Source organism: Dama dama, chromosome X (genome assembly GCF_033118175.1).
Source record: "Dama dama isolate Ldn47 chromosome X, ASM3311817v1, whole genome shotgun sequence".
Classification (NCBI taxonomy): domain Eukaryota; kingdom Metazoa; phylum Chordata; class Mammalia; order Artiodactyla; family Cervidae; genus Dama; species Dama dama.
In genome coordinates, this window is record NC_083714.1 from 51,442,407 (window position 1) to 51,456,957 (window position 14,551).

A 14,551-nucleotide genomic window follows, 5' to 3' on the forward strand; every position below is an offset into this window, starting at 1 on the left:
TCACTAATCACCAGGGAAATTCAAATCAAAACCACAATGAGATATCACTTCACACCTGTCAAACAGCTATCATCAAAAAGACAACATGTAACAAGTGTAAGTGAGGCAGTGGAGAAAAGGAAAACCTTGTGCACAGTTGGCGAGATCAATGGATATAAGTGAATATGAAAGATTCATTAATATGGTTTCAGAATACACATTTTAAATTTTAAGAAACTACAACTTGAGTTTGGTGAAATATAAAAGAATATCCACATTTACATAAAAAAGCTATTAGAATATACATCAGTTTTCCAACTATGTATCTGTGTGAGGCCAGATTTCTTTTATATATACTTCAGCCAAAACAATATAATGCAACAGACTGAATACAAAAGCAGTTATGACAAACTAACTCTCTGTTATTAAACCAGACATTAAAGAGATTTGCAAAGAATTTAATGCAGTTTTGACCAAATGTGTATGGATTCAAGGTGATTCCAATAAAATTTCCGATTTTTTCCCAGGGGAAGTTAAATTGATTCTAAATTGTATATGAAAAGAGCAAATATCTTAAAATAGTCAATGCACTCCTAAAGAAGAACAAGGTAGGGAGACTTACTTGATATCAAGATCAAATTTTAATCTACACTATAAAAGATAAGTTTAGGATTGGCCCCAGGATAAGGAAATATACTACACCTGATCTTAACCAAAAGGCCAAGAAGCGATAAGATAAGCAAATATACTAGTGGAACACAGTAGATATTCAAGGAACCCACTCACACATAGGTTAAAATGATATGTGACTGAATTTTCATTGCAGACCATTGGGAGAAATATCATTAAATAACTAGTACTGAGAAATTAGCTATTCAAATAAATAAAAATGTAAAATTAGATCTTTATTTCAGCATACTAAAACATCAAGTCCAAGTGGAGTAATAAAGACTTGCTTGTAAACCATTGTTGTTCAGTCACTCAGTCATAGACTGCAACACACCAGGCCTCCCTGTCCATCACCAACTCCTGCAGCTTGCGCAAACTCATGTCCATTGAGTTGGTGATATCATCCAACCATCTCATCCTCTGTATCCTCTTCTCCTCCATCCTTCCATCTTTCCCAGCATCAGGGTCTTTTCTAATGAGCCGGCTCTTTGTATCAGGTGGTCAAAGTATTGGAGTTTCAGCTTCAGCATCAGTCCTTCCAATGAATATTCAGGATTAATTTCCTTTAGGATTGACTGGTTTGATCTCTTTGCAGTCCAAGGGACTCTCAAGAGTCTTTTCCAACACCACAGTTCAAAAGCATCAATTCTTTGGCTCTCAGCCTTCTTTATGGTCCAACTCTCATATACATACATGACTACTGGAAAAACCCATAGCTTTGACTAGATGGACCTTTGCTGGCAAAGTAATGTCTCTGCTTTTTAATATGCTGTCTAAGCTTGTCATACTTTTCTTCTAAGGAGCAAGCATCTTTTAATTTCATGGCTGCAGTCACCACCTGCAGTAATTTTTGAAGCCTAAGAAAATAAAGTATGTCATTGCTTCCCCATCTATTTGCCATGAAGTAATGGGACCAGATGCCATGATCTTAGTTTTTGCAAACCGTAAAACAATATAAACTTTTGAAAACAATATTGCTAGATATCCTTACAACCTCAGAGTAGTGAAATTTTCAAACAAGTTACAAAAGGCACAAATTATAAAGAAATCAACTAATAAATACGTAAAAATTAAGATCTTTGGTTCAGTAAATAATGTAGAAAAACATCTACCTAATGATATCTATCTATAGATATTTATAACTGCTATTACATACAAGTACTTCATATCCAAAATATATAAAAGACTCTTACAAATCAATCATAAAAAATACACACATTCAAAAGCTTTACAGACAAGCAAAAGCTGAGAGAATTCAGCACCACCAAACCAGCTCTTCAACAAATGCTAAAGGATCTTCTCTAGATAGGAAATGCAGAAAGGTTGTATAAACATGAACCCAAAACAACAAAGTAAATGGCAACGGGACCGCACCTATCAATAATTACCTTAAATGTAAATGGGTTGAGTGCCCCAACCAAAAGACAAAGATTGGCTGAATGGATACAAAAACAAGACCCCTATATATGCTGTCTACAAGAGACCCACCTCAAAGCAAGGGACACATACAGACTAAAAGTGAAGGGCTGGAAAAAATATTTCACACAAACGGAGACCAAAAGAAAGCAGGAGTCGCAATACTCATATCAGATAAAATAGACTTTCAAATAAAGGATGTGAAAAGAGACAAAGAAAGATACTACATAATGATCAAAGGATCAATCCAAGAAGAAGATATAACAATTATAAATATATATATACACCCAACATAGGAGCACCGCAATATGTACGGCAAACGCTAACGAGTATGAGTATGAAAGAGGAAATTAATAGTAACACAATAATAGTGGGAGACTTTAATACCCCACTCACAACTATGGATAGATCAACTAAACAGAAAATTAACAAGGAAACACAAACCTTAAATAACACAATGGACCAGCTAGACCTGACTGATATCTATAGGACATTCAACTTCAACTTTTTCTCAAGTGCACACGGAACCTTCTCCAGAATAGATCACATCCTGGGCCATAAATCTGGTCTTGGAAAATTCAAAAAAATTGAAATCATTCCAGTCATCTTTTCTGACCACTGTGCAGTAAGATTAGATCTCAATTACAGGAAAAAAATTGTTAAAATTGTTAAAAATTCAAACATATGGAGGCTAAATAACACGCTTCTGAATAACCAACAAATCATAGAAGAAATCAAAAAAGAAATCAAAATATGTATAGAAATGAATGAAAATGAAAACACAACAACCCAAAACCTATGGGACACTGTAAAAGCAGTGCTAGGGGGAAGGTTCATAGCATTACAGGCTTACATCAAGAAACAAGAAAAAAGCCAAATAAATAACCTAACTCTACACCTAAAGCAATTAGAGAAAGAAGAAATGAAGAACCCCAGGGTTAGCAGAAGGAAAGAAATCTTAAAAATTAGGGCAGAAGTAAATGCAAAAGAAACTAAAGAGACCATAGCAAAAATCAACAAAGCTAAAAGCTGGTTTTTTGAAAAAATAAACAAAATTGACAAACCATTAGCAAGACTCATTAAGAAACAAAGAGAGAAGAACCAAATTAACAAAATTAGAAATGAAAATGGAGAGATCACAACAGACAACAGTGAAATACAAAGGATCATAAGAGACTACTACCAGCAGCTCTATGCCAATAAAATGGACAACTTGGATGAAATGGACAAATTCTTAGAAAAGTATAACTTTCCAAAACTGAACCAGGAAGAAATAGAAGATCTTAACAGACCCAACACAAGCAAGGAAATCGAAACTGTAATCAAAAATCTTCCAGCAAACAAAAGCCCAGGACCAGATGGCTTCACAGCTGAATTCTACCAAAAATTTAGAGAAGAGCTAACACCTATCTTACTCAAACTCTTCCAGAAAATTGCAGAAGAAGGTAAACTTCCAAACTCATTCTATGAGGCCACCATCACCCTAATTCCAAAACCAGACAAAAATGCCACAAAAAAAGAAAACTACAGGCCAATATCACTGATGAACATAGAGGCAAAAATCCTTAACAAAATTCTAGCAAACAGAATCCAACAACATATTAAAAATATCATACACCATGACCAAGTGGGCTTTATCCCAGGAATGCAAGGATTCTTTAATAACCACAAATCAATCAATGTAATACACCACATTAACAAATTGAAAGATAAAAACCATATGATTATCTCAATAGATGCAGAGAAAGCCTTTGACAAAATTCAACACTCATTTATGATTAAAACTCTCCAGAAAGCAGGAATAGAAGGAACATACCTCAACATAATAAAAGCTATATATGACAAACCCACAGCAAGAATCACCCTCAATGGTAAAAAATTGAAAGCATTTCCCCTGAAATCAGGAACAAGACAAGGGTGCCCACTCTCACCACTACTATTCAACATAGTGTTGGAAGTTTTGGCCACAGCAATCAGAGCAGAAAGAGAAGTAAAAGGAATCCAGATAGGAAAAGAAGAAGTGAAACTCTCGCTGTTTGCAGATGACATGATCCTCTACATAGAAAACCCTAAAGACTCTTCCAGAAAATTACTAGAGCTAATCAATGAATATAGTAAATTTGCAGGATATAAAATTAACACACAGAAATCCCTTGCATTCCTATATACTAACAATGAAAAAACAGAAAGAGAAATTAAGGAAACAATACTATTCACCATTGCAACAACAAAAAAAATACTTAGGAGTATATCTACCTAAAGAAACAAAAGACCTATACATAGAAAACTATAAAACACTGATGAAAGAAATCAAAGAAGACACAAACAGATGGAGAAATATACCGTGTTCATGGACTGGAAGAATCAATATTGTCAAAATGGCTATTCTACCCAAAGCAATCTATAGATTCAATGCAATCCCTATCAAGCTACCAATGGTATTTTCCACAGAACTAGAACAAATAATTTCACAATTTGTATGGAAATACAAAAAACCTCAAATAGCCAAAGTAATCTTGAGAAAGAAGAATGGAACTGGAGGAATCAACCTGCCTGACTTCAGACTCTACTACAAAGCCACAGTCATCAAGACAGTATGGTACTGGCACAAAGACAGAAATATAGATCAATGGAACAGAATAGAAAGCCCAGAGATAAATCCACATACCTATGGACACCTTATCTTCGACAAAGGAGGCAAGGATATACAATGGAAAAAAGACAACCTCTTTAACAAGTGGTGCTGGGAAAACTGGTCAACCACTTGTAAAAGAATGAAACTAGAACACTTTCTAACACCATACACAAAAATAAACTCAAAATGGATTAAAGATCTAAATGTAAGACCAGAAACTATAAAACTCCTAGAGGAGAACATAGGCAAAACACTCTCTGACATAAATCACAGCAAGATCCTCTATGACCCACCTCCCAGAATATTGGAAATAAAAGCAAAAATAAACAAATGGGATCTAATGAAACTTGAAAGCTTTTGCACAACAAAGGAAACCATAAGTAAGGTGAAAAGACAGGCCTCAGATTGGGAGAAAACAATAGCAAATGAAGAAACAGACAAAGGATTAATCTCAAAAATATACAAGCAACTCCTGAAGCTCAATTTCAGAAAAATAAATGACCCAATCAAAAAATGGGCCAAAGAACTAAACAGACATTTCTCCAAAGAAGACATACAGATGGCTAACAAACACATGAAAAGATGCCCAACATCACTCATTATCAGAGAAATGCAAATCAAAACCACAATGAGGTACCGTTACACGCCAGTCAGGATGGCTGCTATCCAAAAGTCTACAAGCAATAAATGCTGGAGAGGGTGTGGAGAAAAGGGAACCCTCTTACACTGTTGGTGGGAATGCAAACTAGTACAGCCACTATGGAGAACAATGTGGAGATTTCTTAAAAAACTGGAAATAGAACTGCCATATGACCCAGCAATCCCACTTCTGGGCATACACACTGAGGAAACCAGATCTGAAAGAGACACGTGCACCCCAATGTTCATCGCAGCACTGTTTATAATAGCCAGGACATGGAAGCAATTTAGATGTCCATCAGCAGATGAATGGATAAGGAAGCTGTGGTATATATACACCATGAAATAATACTCAGCTGTTAAAAATAATTCATTTGAATCAGTTCTAATGAGATGGATGAAGCTGGAGCCCATTATACAGAGTGAAGTAAGCCAGAAAGATAAAGACCATTACAACATACTAACACTTATATATGGAATTTAGAAAGATGGTAACGATAACCCTATATGCAAAACAGAAAAAGAGACACAGAAGTACAGAACAGACTTTTGAACTCTGTGGGAGAAGGTGAGGCTGGGATGTTTCAAAAGAACAGCATGTATATTATCTATGGTGAAACAGATCACCAGCCCAGGTGGGATGCATGAGATAAGTGCTCAGGCCTGGTGCATGGGGAAGACCCAGAGCAATCGGGTGGAGAGGGAGGTGGGAGGGGGGATCAGGATGGGGAATACATGTAACTCCATGGCTGATTCATGTCAATGTCTGACAAAACCCACTGAAATGTTGTGAAGTAATTAGCCTCCAACTAATAAAAAAATAAAATTAAAAAAATATATATATATTATTTTAAAATATATTTAAATATAAAATAAATTTAAATAAATATATTTAAATAAGAAAAAAAAATACACACAACCCAATAGGTTAAAAATGGGGAAAAGAACTGAATAGCCAGTTTCCAGAAGATTAAATATAAATGACCCATAAGCATCTCTCTCACATATGTAGAGATGCTTATTCTCATTAGTAATCAGAGAAATGCAAATTGAGAACACAAGGACATATCATTTCACACACAAACCATTGGCAAATATTAGAAAGTCTGACAACACTGTCAACAAGAATGTAGAGAAATAGGAATTCTCATCCTCTGGTGGGAGCATAAATTGGTGCAGCCAATGACTGTGGCAACCATAGAAGTGTGCCATTCAACCTCCCTTCAGGACAGCCTGCTGCAGACAGCAAGGCTGATGGCTGAGCATTACAGGGGTACTAGCGGTGGACCATCCCTGTTTAGAGGCAGGACATCTCTAACTGTGGAGTTGGTACAGGAACACCTCATCAGTCTGAGACTCTTCCTACTCAGTTCTCTTCCTTTCTCTCCTTTCACAGAGTCCAGAGCAACATTGAGGTCTGAACGTTCTCTCTGCTTACACCTCTCTGCTCTTTCCCCTTTTCCCTTCCTAGGCATTCCCTCAGTAGATCCTTTGCACATTTGCTCCTCCTCTCCATGAACTGTAGCCAGCCAAGGAATTTTCCAAACAAGAATACTGGAGTGGATTGCCATTTCCTACTCCAGGGAATCTTCCTGACCCAGGGATTGAACCTGAGTCTCTTGCGTCTCATGTGTTGGCAGGCAGATTCTTTGCTACTGTGCCACCTGGGAAGCCTGTTATAGTTATAAACAAATGTTACCTTAATAAAAAATAAATCTAAAAGTTAAAAAATACACTGGTTAGAGATATAGGTACAAGCGCAAAAATGAAAAAGAGCAAAGGAATGACAGAAAATTTAGGAGAAAGGTTACTCCTGGGGTGGAGGTGGAGGGACAGGGAATACAGGGGACTTTAAGTTACAGGCAATGTTTTTTGTGTGCATATTTCACAATATTTGGAAGGCATTGGAAGCCCCAGGTGATAAAAAGTTAAAACAACAAAAAAAGAAAGTTAAAACAACCTATTTGCTACTCCCTCTTAAAAATCAACACTAATGAATTTCAGCATATCCTTTCCTAGGTTGGGGCTAGACCTGATTTGGGGAAAGGAATGATAAGCTTATGCCAATTTCCATATTTCTCCTTTTCATGCACAGTGAACACATGCTCTGGGGAGCAGAGATCACCACAGCAGATGAAACAGGTGTGCTGCCCGATGCTTCTCTCAAGTCCCAATTAGTCATGCAGGAAAAGGAACTCAGAATAAGGAAGGCACATGCTCTGTTGCCACTTAATAGTTCAAAAGGTATTTTTTTTTAAGTATTACGTGTGAATGTTTCCCTTTCAGAGTTAGAGAATTTGAGGAGGTGGGTTGATTAGGGAGCTCTCTCATAAAATGCTGCTACAGAAATGAACCCTCCCCTCATTTCCACAGACAGAATTGTTTGCAGGCTGAAGCCTTCCTTGGGCCTCAGTCTGGGTACGGCCAGTTGCTGGAGTCCTGTTCCAAGATTTTTAACATCCTCCACAGCCCTGGGGTGAAGATGCTTCAGGAAGGTCTCCCGCAAGGAAGGAATGCCTCCCTTGAGTGAGAACTTTCCAGACTGATCCTGTGTTTCAAGAAGCCTGAGACCTCCAACTGCTGCAATCATTGCCACTAACTTTGTTGTCCTGGTAACAATATCAATATACTTTTGACAGAATTATCACATTGAAAGATAAGAAAACAGAATGTTTCATCAAATCTAGTTTTCATAGCAGTCTTACAAAGTAGATACTTATTGTCCCCATTTTGCAGATAAGAAAACTGAGGCACCAGAGGGGAAGTAAAATGCCCAAGGGCACCCAACTTATGAGAGGTATAGACCTCATAGCATTTGATCTCAGAGCTCACTTCTAGGCTCGAGTCCATCCAGCATGAGTAATACTCACTAGGTTCTGTGGATTCTGTACCTCAAGCCTCTCTTATCTATCTTCTCCTTTCCATTCCTACCTGCACTCACTTCCCTAAGTCTTTCAACACTTTTTGATTTGACTATTGCAAAAGCCTTCCAAAGACTTCTTTCTGGCCTCTTGTTGATCTACCAGCTTGTCCAATGACTGCCTTCTCTATGTAGCGACCATGAACTGCACCTCACATTCCTTCCTTTGAGCTCCCATGGCATTATGCTTAAACGACTTTTGAGGACTTATTTCCCCCAGCTTTGTACACAGCTATCTCTCCCAAAGCTAACACTTCATATATCATTTTAGGTAATGCAAATTCATTGTGCTTTTTAAGCATCAGTGTTAGTTTTAGTTCCAGTGCATCTGAATCAGGGGTCATTCCTACTGACAATAATATGAAAGAGAGAGAACAGGAAAGAGGAAACCAGCAGAAGGGAAAAGAAAGGGGAGATAAAGAAAGAGACAAAAGAATTGGGAGTCTGATAAGGAAGCCTGGGAGAAAGGAAAGAAGCTAAGGAAGGGTTAAGCAAGGTCAAGATCAGTACGTTTGGCCTTGCGATTACCCCACACAGAGCCAAGGCCAGTTAAGGCTCTGTATTACAGAGGCACGGGCAATATCTCTACCATTGTGGAGATTAGGGCAAATGGACGTTGTCTAATGAGGAGAGGAACCCATTGGTGGGAGTCTCTACAGCCTTAGATCAACCTGAGGAGGCCCTGAGCATGATTCCTGATCTCAGTCCCCTTAACCCATTTTTTCCCCCATGAAGTCTAAAAATCTTCAGGAATGAAGAATTCTGTGTAAATAAACATAATAATAGCAGCTTCAATTCATTTATTATTAACTATGTGCAGGCACTAGCTGAAACTTTTTGTGCACATTATTTCATTAATCCTCACAACACAAACAAGTTAGGCATGATCATTTTCTTCACTTAATAGCAAGTGAGGTTTAACAGATGTGGTACCTTGCCCAAGGTCACAGCTCATGCAGGGAAGTTCTAGAATTTGAACCCAGAATCCTGGGATTCTAACACCCATAAGGCTCTGATGTCTTCCAGAATATATTCCAGGGAGAATGAGACCAGAGTGACAATGGAGTACCCTGTGACAATGCTGTGGGGTGGGGGGCGGGCAGGGAGAGTTTTTTTCCAACTGAGTAAATCCAGAAAGACTTTGAGGAGGAGGTAGGTTTCAATGAAATACACTGTCATCAGAGACACCTCTGGACTGCTGCCCCTGGCAGGGTCAGTTCTGTTGATTGCCTCTAATAGAGACGATCAGGAGCACATCCACAGTTAAAGAAATCAGAGTTATTGACTCTTTGCAATGAGGTGATCACATACCATAGGGATCTGTGTCATGTAATGTAAGAGGCAGCTAGTGGTCATTATAACATTTCTGATTTCATTAGGTAATTTGGGGAAGGGTTCAAAGAAGTGGACTCTGCTATGAATTGGATGCTGTCAGTAAACTGGGATACTTTTAAGACTGAGAATAATAATATTTATCTAGAAGGTGGGAAAACCAGAATGAGGCTAAGGCTGTAAAATTTTTTTAAGCAGCAGTTATTCATGTCCCCCAGGATAGTGAGATGTTCAGTCCATTTAGTGGTTTGGACAATGCTCCTGCTTCTGCCTGTGCTCAGATTTGATTACAAGTAGTTTTGATCTTGTCCTGATCCACCAGAGTCACAGAATGTATTGTATGATGTTGATGCTCTGCGAAATTGCTTCTGTTCAACACCATTAGCATGTATTTATCACTATAGCTATTTTATGCTTTTATAATTTAAATTCTTTTTTTTTTGTTGTTTTATTATTTTTGTTTGTTTTATTTTTTTTCAATTTCTCCTTTATTTATTTGTTTATTTATTTTTCAGTAGATTTTGTCATACATTGATATGAATCAGCCATAGATTTACACGTATTCCCCATCCCGATCCCCCCTCCCACCTCCCTCTCCACCCAATTCCTCTGGGTCTTCCCAGTGCACCAGGCCCAAGCACTTGTCTCATGCATCCCACCTGGGCTGGTGATCTGTTTCACCATAGATAATATACATGCTGTTCTTTTGAAACATCCCACCCTCACCTTCTCCCACAGAGTTCAAAAGTCTGTTCTGTACTTCTGTGTCTCTTTTTCTGTTTTGCATATAGGGTTGTCGTTACCATCTTTCTAAATTCCATATATAAGTGTTAGTATGTTGTAATGGTCTTTATCTTTCTGGCTTACTTCACTCTGTATAATGGGCTCCAGCTTCATCCATCTCATTAGAACTGATTCAAATGAATTATTTTTAACAGCTGAGTAATATTCCATGGTGTATATGTACCACAGCTTCCTTATCCATTCATCTGCTGATGGACATCTAAGTTGCTTCCATGTCCTGGCTATTATAAACAGTGCTGTGATGAACATTGGGGTGCACGTGTCTCTTTCAGATCTGGTTTCCTCAGTGTGTATGCCCAGAAGTGGGATTGCTGGGTCATATGGCAGTTCTATTTCCAGTTTTCTTAAGGAATCTCCACACTGTTCTCCATAGTGGCTGTACTAGTTTGCATTCCCACCAACAGTGTAAGAGGGTTCCCTTTTCTCCACACCCTCTCCAGCATTTATTGCTTGTAGACTTTTGGATAGCAGCCATCCTGACTGGCGTGTAATGGTACCTCATTGTGGTTTTGATTTGCATTTCTCTGATAATGAGTGATGTTGGGCATCTTTTCATGTGTTTGTTAGCCATCTGTATGTCTTCTTTGGAGAAATGTCTGTTTAGTTCTTTGGCCCATTTTTTGATTGGGTCATTTATTTTTCTGAAATTGAGCTTCAGGAGTTGCTTGTATATTTTTGAGATTAATCCTTTGTCTGTTTCTTCATTTGCTATTGTTTTCTCCCAATCTGAGGCCTGTCTTTTCACCTTACTTACAGTTTCTTTTGTAGTGCAAAAGCTTTTAAGTTTCATTAGGTCCCATTTGTTTATTTTTGCTTTTATTTCCAATATTCTGGGAGGTGGGTCATAGAGGATCTTGCTGTGATTTATGTCAGAGAGTGTTTTGCCTATGTTCTCCTCTAGGAGTTTTATAGTTTCTGGTCTTACATTTAGATCTTTAATCCATTTTGAGTTTATATAATTTAAATTCTACACAAGGATTAAAAGGTAGTTTAGGCACCATTACTATATGATTACAGGATTATGTATTTACCTATGTATTTACTTTTACCAGAGAGTTTTATATTTCTCTATGCTTTTTGCTCTCTAGCTAGCATCCTTTTGTTTCAACTTGGAAGACTCCATTTAACATTTCTTGTAAGGCAGTTCTAGGTATAATAGACTCTCAGCTTTTATCTGGGAAGAATGGATATCTTTATTTCTCCTTCATTTCTGAGGGGCACTGTTGATGGATATGATATTCATGGCTAGCATCGTTTTTTTCCTTTCAGCATTTTGAAATGCCTCTTCACTCCCTTCTGGTCTGTAATATTTCTGTCAAGAAATTCCCTAACAGTCTTATGGGAGCGTCCTCGTACGTGATGAGTAGCTTTTGTCTTGCTGCTTTCAAGATTATCTCTTTGTGACTTTGACAGTTTGGTTATAATGTGTCTTGGTGTAGGCCTCTTTGTGTCCATCCTACTTTGCAGTCTTTTGACTTTTTGAATTTAGATGTGCATTTCCATTTTCAAATTTGAAAAATGTGCACAATATTGTAAGGCAATTCTCCTGCAATAATTCTGTTTTTAAATTTGGGGAAATATTCAGCCATTATTTCAAATAAGCTTTCTGTTCCTTTCTCTTTCTCTCTTCCTCCTGAACTGCCATAATGTATGTATTAACCAATTTGATAGTGTCACATAAGTTCCTTGGGCTTTTTCCACTTCATCCCTGTTTCATTCTGTTCTTCTGACTTGATAACTTCAAATGACTTGTCTTTGAGCTTGCTGGTTCTTTCTTGTGATTGATCAAGTTTTATTAAATCCCTCTAGCGAAATTTCAGTTCAATTATTGTATTCTTCGGCTCAAGAATTTCTATTTATTACTTTTTTAAATAATTTATATCTCTTTGCTGTTTTTTCATTTTGTTCATGCATCATTTTCCTGATTTCATTCAATTGTCTATCTATGTCCTCTTATAGTTCATTGTTTCCTTAAGATGATTATTTTTACCTCTTTGTTAGGTTATTCATAGATCTCTTTCTTTAGGGTCATTTTCTGGGGATTTATTGTGTTTCTTGGATTAGGCTATGTTTCCCTGTCTCTTTATATGCCTCATTTTTTTTTTTTCTTTTGCTGGGATTTGTGCATTTTGAAAAAACAGCCACCTCTCCAGGTCTTTATGGACTGGCTTCACACAGGGGAAGAATTTCAGCCATCCTCCTGGAGAGATTCCATATGTCTCTCAAGCCTTTTCTGGGGATGCATCTTATCTGGACATGTGTATGAAATTTCCCCGTTAGAGAGGTTAGCATGTTTCCTTTCTAGAAGCTCATAATCCCTTGCTGCCTCTAGCGTTTGTGTGCAGTACTGCAGGTTCTCTGCTGGGGCAACAAGCCACTGAGCCCTGTTCTTAGAAGCTCTCAGACATCCAAAGCATGCCAGTTCTCCATCGTTGCTCTGAGTCAGACAAATCAGAAACCAGTCCCTCAGGCAGCTCTCCCAAAAGCTGGAACATCAGACGCACTTTTCTCTTTCTCTTTCAAGGGAGAAGCTATGAGTTAGGTATTTTCTTTGATAAAATGTAGTGGATTTTCTCACTGATTTTAATGTGACTGTTATTGTATTCATGTTTGCCTGAGGGTACCGCAATTTCTTAACTGATTTATGGAATTCTCATAAAGGCTTTTTGGATCAGATATTGTTGTAAGGTTGGCATCTCTGTATGGGAACAAGGTCTGAGGCTTTTTATTCCATCATCTTCTTCTGTCACCATACCTTTTAAGGGACAATGAATTTGAGACTTAGAGAGATAAGATGAATTCCCCAAAAATGCACAGTGAGAAAGTTTCAGAACTGGATTCTGAAAGAGGAATAATCTGAGCACCAGTCTATGTGCTTGGCATCTGCATCCTATTATGCAGCTGGAAGTCGAGGAAAAGGAGAATCATGCAATCTGAGGCCATTCTGTGCAGGGGCAAAAAGGGCTATGATGCTGAGTCAAATAGGAAAAGGTCTCCTTTTCTACTGGACATGTTGTTTACTTAGACAAATTAATACGTTTTTTAAATGAAATTAAAGAGGTCTCCAATTGCGAATCTAGACAGTCTTCTTTTTAATAAAGTGGATTCAATTTTATTACATGTTATTAGGTATCAGGCTGCTGAAAGTGAAAGTCACTCAGTCGTGTCCGACTCTTTGTGATCCCGTGGACTATACAGTCCATGGAATTTGTCCAGGCCAGAATACTGGATGGGTAGCCTTTCCCTTCTCTGGGGGATCTTCCCAACCCAGGGATCAAACCCAGGTCTCCCACATTGCAGGCAGATTCTTTACCAGCAACGCCACAAGGGAAGCCCAAGAATACTGGAGTGGGTAGCCTATCCCTTCTCCAGCAGATCTTTCCAATCCAGGAATTGAACCGGGGTCTCCTGCATTGCAGGTGGATTCTTTACCAACTGAGCTCTCAGGGAGGCTGATCAGGTTGCTGAAAGGATTTATAAATTTTTGACTCATGAACTTATTTTTATTGAAGTATAATTAACATAATATTTATATTAGTTTCAGCCATAAAACACAATGATTCAATATTCGTATATGTTGCAAAATGACTAACATGTTAGCATCCATCTCCATGCAGATTTATAGTCTTTTCTTGTGATAACTTTGAAGATTTACTGTCTTCAGTTCAGTTCAGTCGCTCAGTCATGTCTGACTCTTTGTGACCCCATGGACTGCAGCACACCAGACCTCTCTGTCCATTGCCAGCTCCCGGAATTTACTCAAACTCATGTCCATTGAGTCAGTAATGCCATCTAACAATCTTATCCTATGTTGTCCCCTTCTCCTCCCACCTTCAATCTTTCTCAGCACCAGGGTCATTTCAAATGAGTCAGTTCTTCACATAGGGGGTCAAAGTATTGGAGTTTCAGCTTCAGCATCAGTCCTTCCATTGAATATTCAGGGGAGATTTCCTTTAGGATGGACTAGTTGGATCTCCTTGCTGTCCAAGGGACTCTCAAGAGTCTTCTCCAACACCATAGTTCAAAAGCATCAATTTTTCGGTGCTCAGCTTTCTTTATAGTCCAGCTCTCACATTCATACATGACTACTGGAGAAAATATAGCTTTGACTAGATGGACCTTTGTTGGCAAAGTAATGTCTCTGCTTTTTAATATGC

At 38.1% G+C, this 14,551-nt stretch overlaps 1 pseudogene; it reads right to left on the minus strand.

Moving 5' to 3' along the window:
• Positions 1-555: 555 nt before the first annotated feature.
• Positions 556-711, minus strand: LOC133053367 (U2 spliceosomal RNA; annotated as a pseudogene).
• Positions 712-14,551: the final 13,840 nt, after the last annotated feature.